At 44.0% G+C, this 10,774-nt stretch overlaps 1 non-coding gene across 1 annotated transcript; it reads right to left on the bottom strand.

The window, feature by feature from the left end:
* Positions 1 to 8,202: 8,202 nt before the first annotated feature.
* trnat-ugu (transfer RNA threonine (anticodon UGU)) lies at positions 8,203 to 8,275 on the bottom strand. Its single transcript has one exon. It is a non-coding gene; the product is annotated as a tRNA-Thr (tRNA).
* Between the last annotated feature and the right edge of the window lie 2,499 nt (positions 8,276 to 10,774).

Genomic DNA, 10,774 nt, shown 5'->3' with positions numbered 1-10,774 from the left:
CTCGTTTCTACAATGCTGCTATTCGGTGGCTAGCTGGCTAGCTAGCAGTGTTGGCTACGTTACGTTACGTTAGGACGAAAATAGCTGGCTAGCGAACCTCAATAACTACACAATTATGTTTGATACAAAGACGGCTATGTAGCTAGCTAAGATCAAACAAATCAAACCGTTGTACTGTAATGAAAATGAAAATGAAATGGTAATACTACCTGTGGAGCGAAGCGGAATGCGACTACTCCCTCCAACCCGGAAGCCAAGATGTAGCTGTTAACCCTCAATATGAAGTCCAAAGAGCTGTCACTACCAGCGAAGCAAGCCATCATTAGGCTGACAAATCTAAACAAACCCATCAGAGAGATAGCAAAAACATTAGTGTGGCCAAATCAACTATTTGGTACATTCTTAAACAGAAAGAACGCACTGAAGGAGCTCAGGAACACCAAAAGGCCCGGAAGACCACGGAAAACCCGTTGACCCTCTGGAGAACCTTGAACTGCCCCACAAACCAGGGGCTCAACTTCTTGCAGAGCAGGTGGAGTGGGAGCCAGACGTGATCCCCTAGATGGAACACGGGAGTCTCACTAGGGTGGTGGTCTGCCTGCTCCTTCTGACGGTGGACGACGCGCTGGAGTCTCACATGAGCCTCGCTCTACACCTCTTCTGTGCGCCTGAATCACTCATCAACAGCAGGAGCTTTGGTCTGGCCCGGGGTCCACGGAGCCACTCCGCCCATGGAAGGAATTGGGCCCACTCTCCCTGCCGGTCCTGGCGTGAGGCTGACCGTGACCCCGAGCTTCTCCATAAAGGCTATCCGTACCCGTGATGTGAATTGTGGCCCACGGTCAGCACGATGTCCTTCAGAAGGCCATAATGCCCGGAAGACCTGCTGGAATAGTACCTCAACGACCTGGAGAGCAGTAGGGAGACCAGAAAGAGGGATGAAATGACAGGATTTAGAAAATCTATCCACAACTACCAAAATGGTAGTGAAACTGTCAGAGGAGGGGAGATCAGTGACAAAGTCAATGGATAGATGAGACCAGGGACGCTGAGGCACGGGAAGGGGAAGTAGTTTAACTTTTTAGGGATAGGGGGCAGCATTTTCACTTTGGATGAATAGCGTTCCAAAATTGAACTGCCTCCTACTCTGTCCAAGATGCTAATATATGCATATTATTATTACTATTGGATAGAAAACACTCTGAAGTTTCTAAAACTGTTTGAATTATGTCTGAGTATAACAGAACTCATATGGCAGGCAAACTTCCAAACAGGAAGTGGAAACTCTGAGGCTGGTGTTTTTTTCTACTCATCGCCTATTCAAATCCCAGGAAGATATGTATTTGTTTGCACTTCCTATGCCTTCCACTAGATGTCAACAGTCGGTAGAACGTTGAATGAAGTTTATACTGTGTTGTGGGGCCGGATGAGAGGTGTTTCAGTCAGTGGTCTGGCAGATTGCATTCCACATGATGTCGCCTTGCGTTCCACACTTCTAGAGACACAAAGGAATGCTCCGGTTGGAACGTTATTGGATATATATGATAACAACATCCTGAAGATTGATTATCTACTTAGTTTGACAATTTATTCGACCTGTGATATAACTTTTTGAAGTTTTCGTCCGACGTTATGCATGACTTGCACAAGCGTTTGGATGTGTACTAACGCGCTAGCAAAAGTAGCTACTTGGACATAAATAATTGACATTATCGAACAAAACAACAATTTATTGTGGAACTAGGATTCCTGGCAGTGCATTCTGAGGAAGATAATCAAAGGTAAGGGAATATTGATGATGTAATTTCGTATTTCTGTTGACTCCAACATGGCGGAGAAATGTTATTGATATCTGAGTGGCGTCTCAGATTATTGCATGGTGTGCTTTTTCCGTAAAGTTTTTTAAAAATCTGACACAGCGGTTGCATTAAGAACAAGTGTATCTTTAATTATATGTAAAACATGTATCTTTCATCAAAGTGTATGATGAGTATTTCTGTTATTAGATGTGTGGCTCTGCAATTTCTCCGGATATTTTGGATGCATTTCTGAACATGGCGCCAATGTAAACTAAGATTTTTGGATATAAATATGCACATTATCGAACAAAAAATACATGTATTGTGTAACATGATGTCCAATGAGTGTCATCTGATGAAGATCATCAAAGGTTAGGGATTCATTTTATCTCTATTTCTGTTTTTGTGACTCCTATCTTTGGCTGGGAAAATGGCTGTGTTTTTTGAACTTGGTGGTGATCTAACATAATCATATGTTGTGTTTTCGCTGTAAAGCATTTTTTAAATCAGACACGAAGTGTAGATTAACAAGATGTTTATCTTTCATTTGCTGTATTGGACTTGTTAATGTGTGAAAGTTACATATTTCAAAAAAAAAATTTTTTTATTTCCTGCGCTGCCTTTTCAGCGGAATGTTGTGGGGGGGTGTGTCCTAGAAAGGTTAACTGCTGGAGCGTGCCTGGGAGATTTGGTTTGAGCACATATGGAACAGGAGTTGACGTAGCAACTAACGTCCTGCGCCAAGGTAGGCCCCAATACTTCTTGGAGATAGATTGGGTAGTGCGAGAAATACCTGGATGTCCAGCGACAACAGCTGTGTGTGCCCAGATCAACAGCCAATCCCTTATCCCCGTGGGAACGTAAATGCCTTCAGGAGGACAGTTAGTGGGTGCGGGCTCCTTCTCCAGAGCCTGGGGGATGTCTACATCTACGTCCTAGACCACAGGGGCTACGACTCGAGAGGAAGGGATTATGGGTATATTCCAGACAGGACTCTCTCCCAAATCGTAGAGATGGAACAGGGAATTGGCTTTGGTGTTTTTTTAAACCTGGGCAATATCAGCCTCCTCGCTGTCCATATGTATTCCAAGTTCCGATGGTCGGTGAGGATGACAAATGGGTCCTAGGCGTCTTCCACTCCTCTAATGCCAACTTCACCGCCAGGAGCTCTCTATCACCGACGTCGTAATTCCTCTCTACAGAGGACAGTTTCTTAGAGTAACACGCACACGGATACAATTTCTGTGGATTACCTTGTTGTTGAGACAGAACTGCACCCACTCCCACCTCTGAAGCATCCACCTCCACCACAAAAGGAAATTGTGGGATCTGGGTGTTTGAGCATTGGGGCGGAGGTGAAATGTCCCTTGAGTAGACGGAAGGCCTCGTCAGCTGCTGGACTCCACATCAACCTACGGGGACCACCCTTGAGGAGAGAGGTGAGAGGAGCGGCGATGTAGCTGTAGTTCCTGATGAAACGGCGGTAGAAGTTGGCAAACCCCCCAAAAAACATTGTAACCCCTTTGTGGTGGTTGGGACTGGCCATCTACCTTCTTGATGTCCATCTTCACTCCTTACGGGCTTATTTGGTAGCCTAGGAAGGAGACTGGCACTGGCACTTCTCAGCCTTGACAAACAGGTGGTTATGTGATGTGGTGAGGTTGGACACAGGTGCAGAGAAGAAACCAGATGAGAAATCAGTGGTTAAAGATAAACATAATACTTTACTGAGAAGCGGTAGCCGCAGGATCACAGTACACTTGAAAAACAACAAATACTAAGTCTCAAACTCACTCAGGGGGAAAAAACGCACACGGTAAACAATTCAAGCTTCAGCAAAGGACAACAGAAAACACACCTCTTTTAACAGGGAAATCAAAATGAATAAATAGGACACACCTGAGTGTCGTTAATGTCTCTAGGATGGTCTCTACCGCCCTCTGGTGACAGGTGGAACCATGACAGGACCCCCTCTTCTAGGAGCGGCACCAGCTGCGGAGCCAGGGCAACCACCACGTAGTTGGTTGAAGTCCCGAAAAAGTCCCGGATCCAGGATATCCCAGGCAGGCACCCATGGCCACTCCTCGGGCCTGTAGCCCACCCAGTCCACCAGGTACTGCAGGGTGCCTCAGACCCGACGAGCCTCCAACAGATGCCGGATAGTGTAGGCTGGGCAACCATCAAGAAGTCGAGGGGGCGGAGGGGCAGCTGTGGGGGGAGAGAAGGGACTGGTCCTTACCAGCTTGAGATGGGAGACATGGAAGGACGTGGCGGACGTGCAGGATGTGTTCCCGGAATGGTCTTGGAGAAGATCAGGATGTCATCGAGGTAAACAAAGACGAACCGATTCAACATATCCCTAAGCGTGTCATTGACCAATGCTTGGAAGACTGCTGGTGAGTTCGATAATCCGAAGGGCATGACTAAATACGCATAGTGTCCACTCAGAGTGTTAAAGGCAGTTTTTCAGTCATCTCCCTCCCTGGTTCTCATCAAATTGTAAGTGTTGCGGAAGTCCAGTTTGGTGAAGAATTGGGCACCATTGGCCAACACCAAGGCGGCGGACATCAGAGGAAGTGGGTAACAATTCTTAATCGTAATCCTGTTCAGCCCTCTGTAATCGATGCAGGGACGTAGACCTCCATCCTTCTTTCCCAGGAAGAATAAGCCTGCACCAGCTGGGGATGTAGAGGAGCGAATGAATCCTGCCTCCAGTGACTCCCAGATGTAATTGTCCATGATTGCTGTTTCAGCAGTCGAGAGGGAGTACAGACGGATGAGTGGAGCCAGGTAGGAGTTCTATGGCACAGTCTTATGGACGATGAGGAGGGAGGGTGGCGGATTGCCTCTTACTGAAGGCCTCCCGGAGGTCAAAGTAATCAGGAGGGACAGCAGAAAAGTCTTGGTCTTCAATGGATGCCGGGGAACATGGCGAGGCTCTTGGTTAGGGTCTTAGGCATTTAGTCTGGCAGTTCTTACCCCATGCTAATAGGTGCCCTGTGGACCAGGATAATTGTAGGTTGTGTAACACTATCCAGGGGTACCCTAGGATAAGGGGGTTCTTGGGAGCAGTGATCAAAAGAAAACTAAGAGTCTGAGTGGTTCACCCCAACTTGCAATTGAATGGGCTTGGTCTGAGTTTCCACCTGGCCGGAGCCAAAGGGGCGTCCATCGAGGGCTTGAATCTGCAGAAGGATGGGACATTTCATGCAGGGGATTTGTAATTCTCTGGCGAGGTCTTGGTCAATGAAATGATCCGCGGCCCCGGAAACCATGAAGGCTTGAATGTGGTGTTGACGGTTGGCCCAATGGAGGATTGCGGGTAGTGTCAGACGGTGACCGGGTAGCTGAGGTGTAACTGCACAGCTCGTCAGGGTCTCCCCTTGTCCTGGCGAACCCTGGCGTTTCCCATCAACACTGGGCATGTAGAATGGAGATGGCCAAGACCTCCACAGTAGAGGCAGCAGCCATCGCACATGCACCTGTCACGTTCCTGTGGGGTCAGACGTGTGCGTCCCAGGTGCCTGGGCTCCTCAATGCTGGGCTCGGGGGGCTTGGGGTGCTCCGGAGACGGGGGTGGTGTCAAAAAGGCGCTCTCACACGTTCTCGGATGCGGTTGTCAATCCTGATGGCCAGTGTTATCAGGGACTCGAGGTCCTCTCCCAGTTCCCGAGCGGCCAGTTCATCCTTGATGGAGTTAGACAGACCCTGTTGGAAGGCGATGACCAGTGCCTCAGTATTCCACCCACTCCCAGCTGTGAGGGTGTGGAACTCAATGACGAAGTCAGCCGCTGGTCTGACCACTTTGCGGAGGTTGAACAGTCCGCTTGCCGCTTCTCGTCTGCCGACTGGTTGGTTGAAGACTCGTCGCAGCTCGGCAGGGAAGGCTAATATTGAACTGTATGATGGTGGCTGCTGTTCCCACACCGCCGTTGTTGGAACAGACTATTTATATTTTTGACAACTTTTACTTTCAATTCACTACATTCCTAAAGAAAATAATGTACTTTTTACTCCATACATTTTACCTGACACTCAAAAGTACTCATTACATGTTGAATACTTAGCAGGACAGGAAAATGTATCAATTCACGCACTTATCAAGACAACACATGGTCCTCCCTTCTGCTTTTGCTTAATTTATTTATTTTTGAATTTATTTGTGTATATATGCAGTGTGTATGTATAGTATGTATATTATTTTACTGCTCTAGGGATGTAATTAATGTTCAGATTACCTTATTTACTATTATGTATTGATTTACTTTTGATTTTGATTTTTTCACTCTTTATGTTATGTGCAATGCAGAGAACTCCAGAAGAAGAACAATAATTTAACTACCAGAGTGAATTTTTGTAATATTTGTTTGTGTTTTTGGTGATTGGCGATTTGACACGAAAATAAAATGTAATTCATTCATTCATTTAATTCATAATTCATTCATTAAAAAAAAACATTTTAATTCATGACAGGTTATGACACGTTAGGTCAGCTGTTATGACATATTATGACATGGTTATGACCTTGTCATAACACGTTATGACGCTGGTGTCAAGTAAAGTGTTAAAAACATTTTTTACAGACAATTCAATATTGTTAATGTAAACAGTAAAAGTACAGGACCCAGAATCGACCCCTGCGAGACATCTATCATAATATACAGGAAAACAGATTTAACACCATAAATACTGGCCTAGGGGGTCTGCCGTAGTGTTGGTTGTCACTCTGGCCTTGGCTTAACACATCAGAAGCCAATAATGAATGTTTCACTAAGATCCTAAAGCTGACTGATGTGTGTTGGGTTTGGGCGCTTCAGGGTGGTGGACCCCTAGTTGCAGGATGGGGCGATCCAGCTATATTGTGTGCAAGAGAGCTTTACAGTACTCTTAGGCCTATGATTTGAATTACAGTGCTCTCCGTAATTATTGGGACAGTGAAGCATTTTTTAATCTTTTCACTCTATATTCCAAAAGTTTGGATTTGAAATCAAAGTTCAAGTGCAGACTGTCAGCTTTATTTGAGGCTATTTTCATCCCTATTGGGTGAACAATTTAGAAATTACAGCAATTTTTGTACATAGTCCCCCCCATTTTAGGGGACCAAATGTATTGGGACAAATTCACTTGTAAGTGTATTAAAGTAGTAAAAACTTAAGTATTTGGTCTCACATTCATAGTAGCATGCAGTGACTACATCAAGCTTGTGACTCAACAAATTTGTTGGATGCATTTGCTGTTTGTTTTGGTTGTGTTTCAGATTATTTTCTGCCCAATAGAAATGAATGGTAAATAATGTATTGTGTAATTTTGGAGTCCCTTTTTATTGTAAATAAGAATAGAATATGTTTCTAAACACTATATAGAGTAAGACAGAGGGGATATGTTTCGCTCGCTCGGATGCTTTCTCCGGTGAGATAGTTTCAGCCACTTACCAATTTAAGGAAAGTTAGCGAGTGCACTGTTTAGTTGCTGGAATTTTTTGGGATGAACGTGCAAAGGTAACCAAAATTTTGAAGTGATTTGTTTGACAATCAGATATGGCACATTAAACGTATTTACTATAAAACCCATGAAAAAAATTAAGGGTGGGTGGTGGGTCCTCAGACTGGCCTCTGCCCCTGCGCACACACACACTTAAGTACTGTTTAAGCTTCAGGGATTCTAAATGAGTGTTCTCACAATTTCTGATTGGAGGGTTGACTGTACGATATCTAGAACCTTAAAGGGTTCTTTGGCTGTCCCCATAGGAAAACCCTTTGAAGAACACTTTTTGGTTCCAGGTAAAACCTTTTTGGTTCCAGGTAGAACCCTATACACAGAGGGTTCCTCATGGAACCCAAAATATTTCTACCTGGAACCAAAAAGGGTTTTCCTATAGGGACAGACCTGTCAATATAACCTTTTCTCAATAGGGGGTGCTGTTTGCACTTTGTAATAATTTCGTTCCCAAATTAAACTGCCTCGTACTCAATTCTTGCTCGTACAATATGCATATTATTATTACTATTGGATAGAAAACACTCTCTAGTTTCTAAAACCGTTTGAATTATATCTGTGAGTAAAACAGAACTCGAGTTGGAGCAATTTTCCTATGAGGATGTGAGAATGCTGAAATCTGCAGGCTGTTCTGAGGTCGGTTTATTAATTTGCATGTATTCTATTGGTTGAGATGCACTGCATACGCCTTCCCCTGGATGTCAGCGAATAGTGAGAATTGGAATAGAGTTGCTAGGCAGATCTGAGGGCTTATAAATGGGCTGGCAACATGGGATCCTCCCTTTCTTCTCTTCGCCATGACGCATTTACATTTAAGTCATTTAGCAGACGCTCTTATCCAGAGCGACTTACAAATTGGAAAGTTCATACATATTTATCCTAGTCCCCCCGTGGGAATTGAACCCTGGTCCCGCCGTGGGAATTGAACCCACAACCCTGGCGTTACAAGCGCCATGCTCTACCAACTGAGCCACACGGGACGGGACGGGATCTCAGGATGTCGTTCTAGAAAGCTCCCGTTATAGCCCTTAGATATATCCGGCTCTGTTTTTATTCGATATAGGTGTTAAAGACATCATAATGTTGTTATTTTAAACTGAGTTATATCAGTTTATATCAGTATATTGCGATTTTCGGGTATTTATTTGTGCTGCGTTCTAGGGAGTTGGGCACGTCTTGCCCACATGGCTAATGTTTACTGCTAATTCCAAAGTTGATGGCGACAATCTACAACCGAGCAACGATTCTTTTGGAAAAAGGACAACTTGCCCAAGATTCTGATGGGAGCTCATCAAAAAGTAAGAACTATTTATGATGTTAATTCGTTGTTCTGTTGAATAATGTAAAACTCATATTCCGCCATTAATTTCGGTGCGGTCTCGCTTTAACGCACGCTGTATGTCGTAGTAACGTTAATTTTAAAAATCTAACACAGCGATTGCATTAAGAACTAATGTATCTTTCATTTGCTGTCCAACCTGTATTTTTTTGTCAAGTTTAGGATTAGTTACTGATTAGGTGCCTCTCCCAAGATTTCTCCCGACATATTGTTGGCAGCTTGGCTACCATTCTCATTGTATAACCACAATTTGTGTCGCTAAATATGCACATTTTCGAACAAACTCTATATGTATTGTGTAATATGATGTTATAGGACTGTCATCTGAAGAAGTTTGAGAAGGTTAGTGAAAAAATGTATATATTTTGCTGGTTTATTCGTTATCGCTATTGTTGGCTTGAATCAATGCTGTCGTGTGGTTGGCTATTGTAGTAAGCTAATATAATGCTATATTGTGTTTTCGCTGTAAAACACTTAAAAAATCTGAAATATTGGCTGGATTCACAAGATCTTTGTCTTTCATTTGCTGTACACTGTGTATTTTTCATAAATGTTTTATGATGAGTATTTAGGTAATTCACGTTGGTCTCTGTAGTTATTCTAGTTGCTTTGGTGAGAGTTGTGATGGTGGCTGCAATGGTAAACTATGATTTGTACCTGAAATATCCAAATTTTTCTAACAAACCATATGCTATACAATAAATATGTTATCAGACTGTCATCTGATGAAGTTGTTTCTTGGTTAGTGGCTATTTCTATCTTTATTTGGTCGAAATTGTGATAGCTACCTATGCAGGAAAAAAATGGTGGGAAAAAAAAGTTGTGTCTTTTGCTATCGTGGTTAGCTAATAGATTTACATATTGTGTCTTCCCTGTAAAACATTTTAAAAATCAGAAATGATGGCTGGATTCACAAGATGTGTATCTTTCATCTGGTGTCTTGGACTTGTGATTTAATGATATTTAGATGCTAGTATTTACTTGTGACGCTATGCTAGGCTATGCTAGTCAGCTTTTTTACTGATGGGGGTGCTCCCGGATCCGGGATTGTGTGCAAGTAGAAGATAAGGTCTCACAGTTGACAGTGCATTTCAGAGCAAAAAAACAAATATGAGGTCGAAGGAATTGTCCGTAGAGCTCAAAGACAGGATTGCGTCGAGGCACAGATCTGGGGAAGGGTACCAAAAAACGTCTGCAGCATTGAAGTTCCCCAAGAACACAGTGGCCTCTATGATTCTTAGATGGAAGAAGTCTGGAACCACCAAGACTCTTAATAGAGCTGACCACCCGGCCAAAGTGAGCAATCGGGGGAGAAGGGCCTTGGTCAGGGAGGTGACCAAGAACCCGATGATCACTCTGACAGAGCTCCAGAGTTCCTCTGTGGAGATGGAAGAACCTTCCAGAAGGACAACCATCTCTGCAGCACTCCACCAATCAGGCTTTTATGGTAGAGTGGTAAGGCGGAAGCCACTCCTCAGTAAAAGGCACGACAGCCTCCTTGGAGTTGGCCAAAAGGCAAAAGGCACCTAAAGACTCTCAGACCATGAGAAACAAGATTCTCTGGTCTGATGAAATCAAGATTGAACTCTTTGGCCTGAATGCCAAGTGTCACGTCTGGAGGAAACCTGGCCCAATCCCAAGGGTGAAGCATGGTGGTGGTAGCACCATGCTGTGGGGATGTTTTTCAATGGCAGGTACTGGAAGAGTAGGCCAGATTGAGGGAAAGATGAACGGAGCAAAGTACAGAGTGGTCCTTGATAAAAACCTGCTCCAGAGAATTCAGGACCTCAGACTGGGGTGAAGGTTCCCCTTCCAACAAGACAATGCAGAAGTGGCTTCTGGCGAAGTCTCTGAATGTCATACCCAAGAAGACTTGAGGCTGTAATCGCTGCCAAAGGTGCTTCAACAAAGTACTAAGTAAAGGGTTAAAAGGTATGTAAATGTGAATTTCTTTTGATCCCCATACAGTACACCTTATGGTACATTAGACATAGCAACAGGAACACAGGCTATAGTAAAGTTACTCATGTTCTGTAGCTAATTATGGTTCCTTACAGTAATTTCTCCCTTGTGTCCAATTTCACTAAATACTGCTTCTTACAATACAGGTGATAAAGCTTCAGTCTGGCTGGGAACGTGT

Source organism: Salvelinus fontinalis, chromosome 32 (assembly GCF_029448725.1).
Source record: "Salvelinus fontinalis isolate EN_2023a chromosome 32, ASM2944872v1, whole genome shotgun sequence".
NCBI lineage: Eukaryota > Metazoa > Chordata > Actinopteri > Salmoniformes > Salmonidae > Salvelinus > Salvelinus fontinalis.
This window is presented reverse-complemented; position numbering and strand designations above follow the sequence as displayed.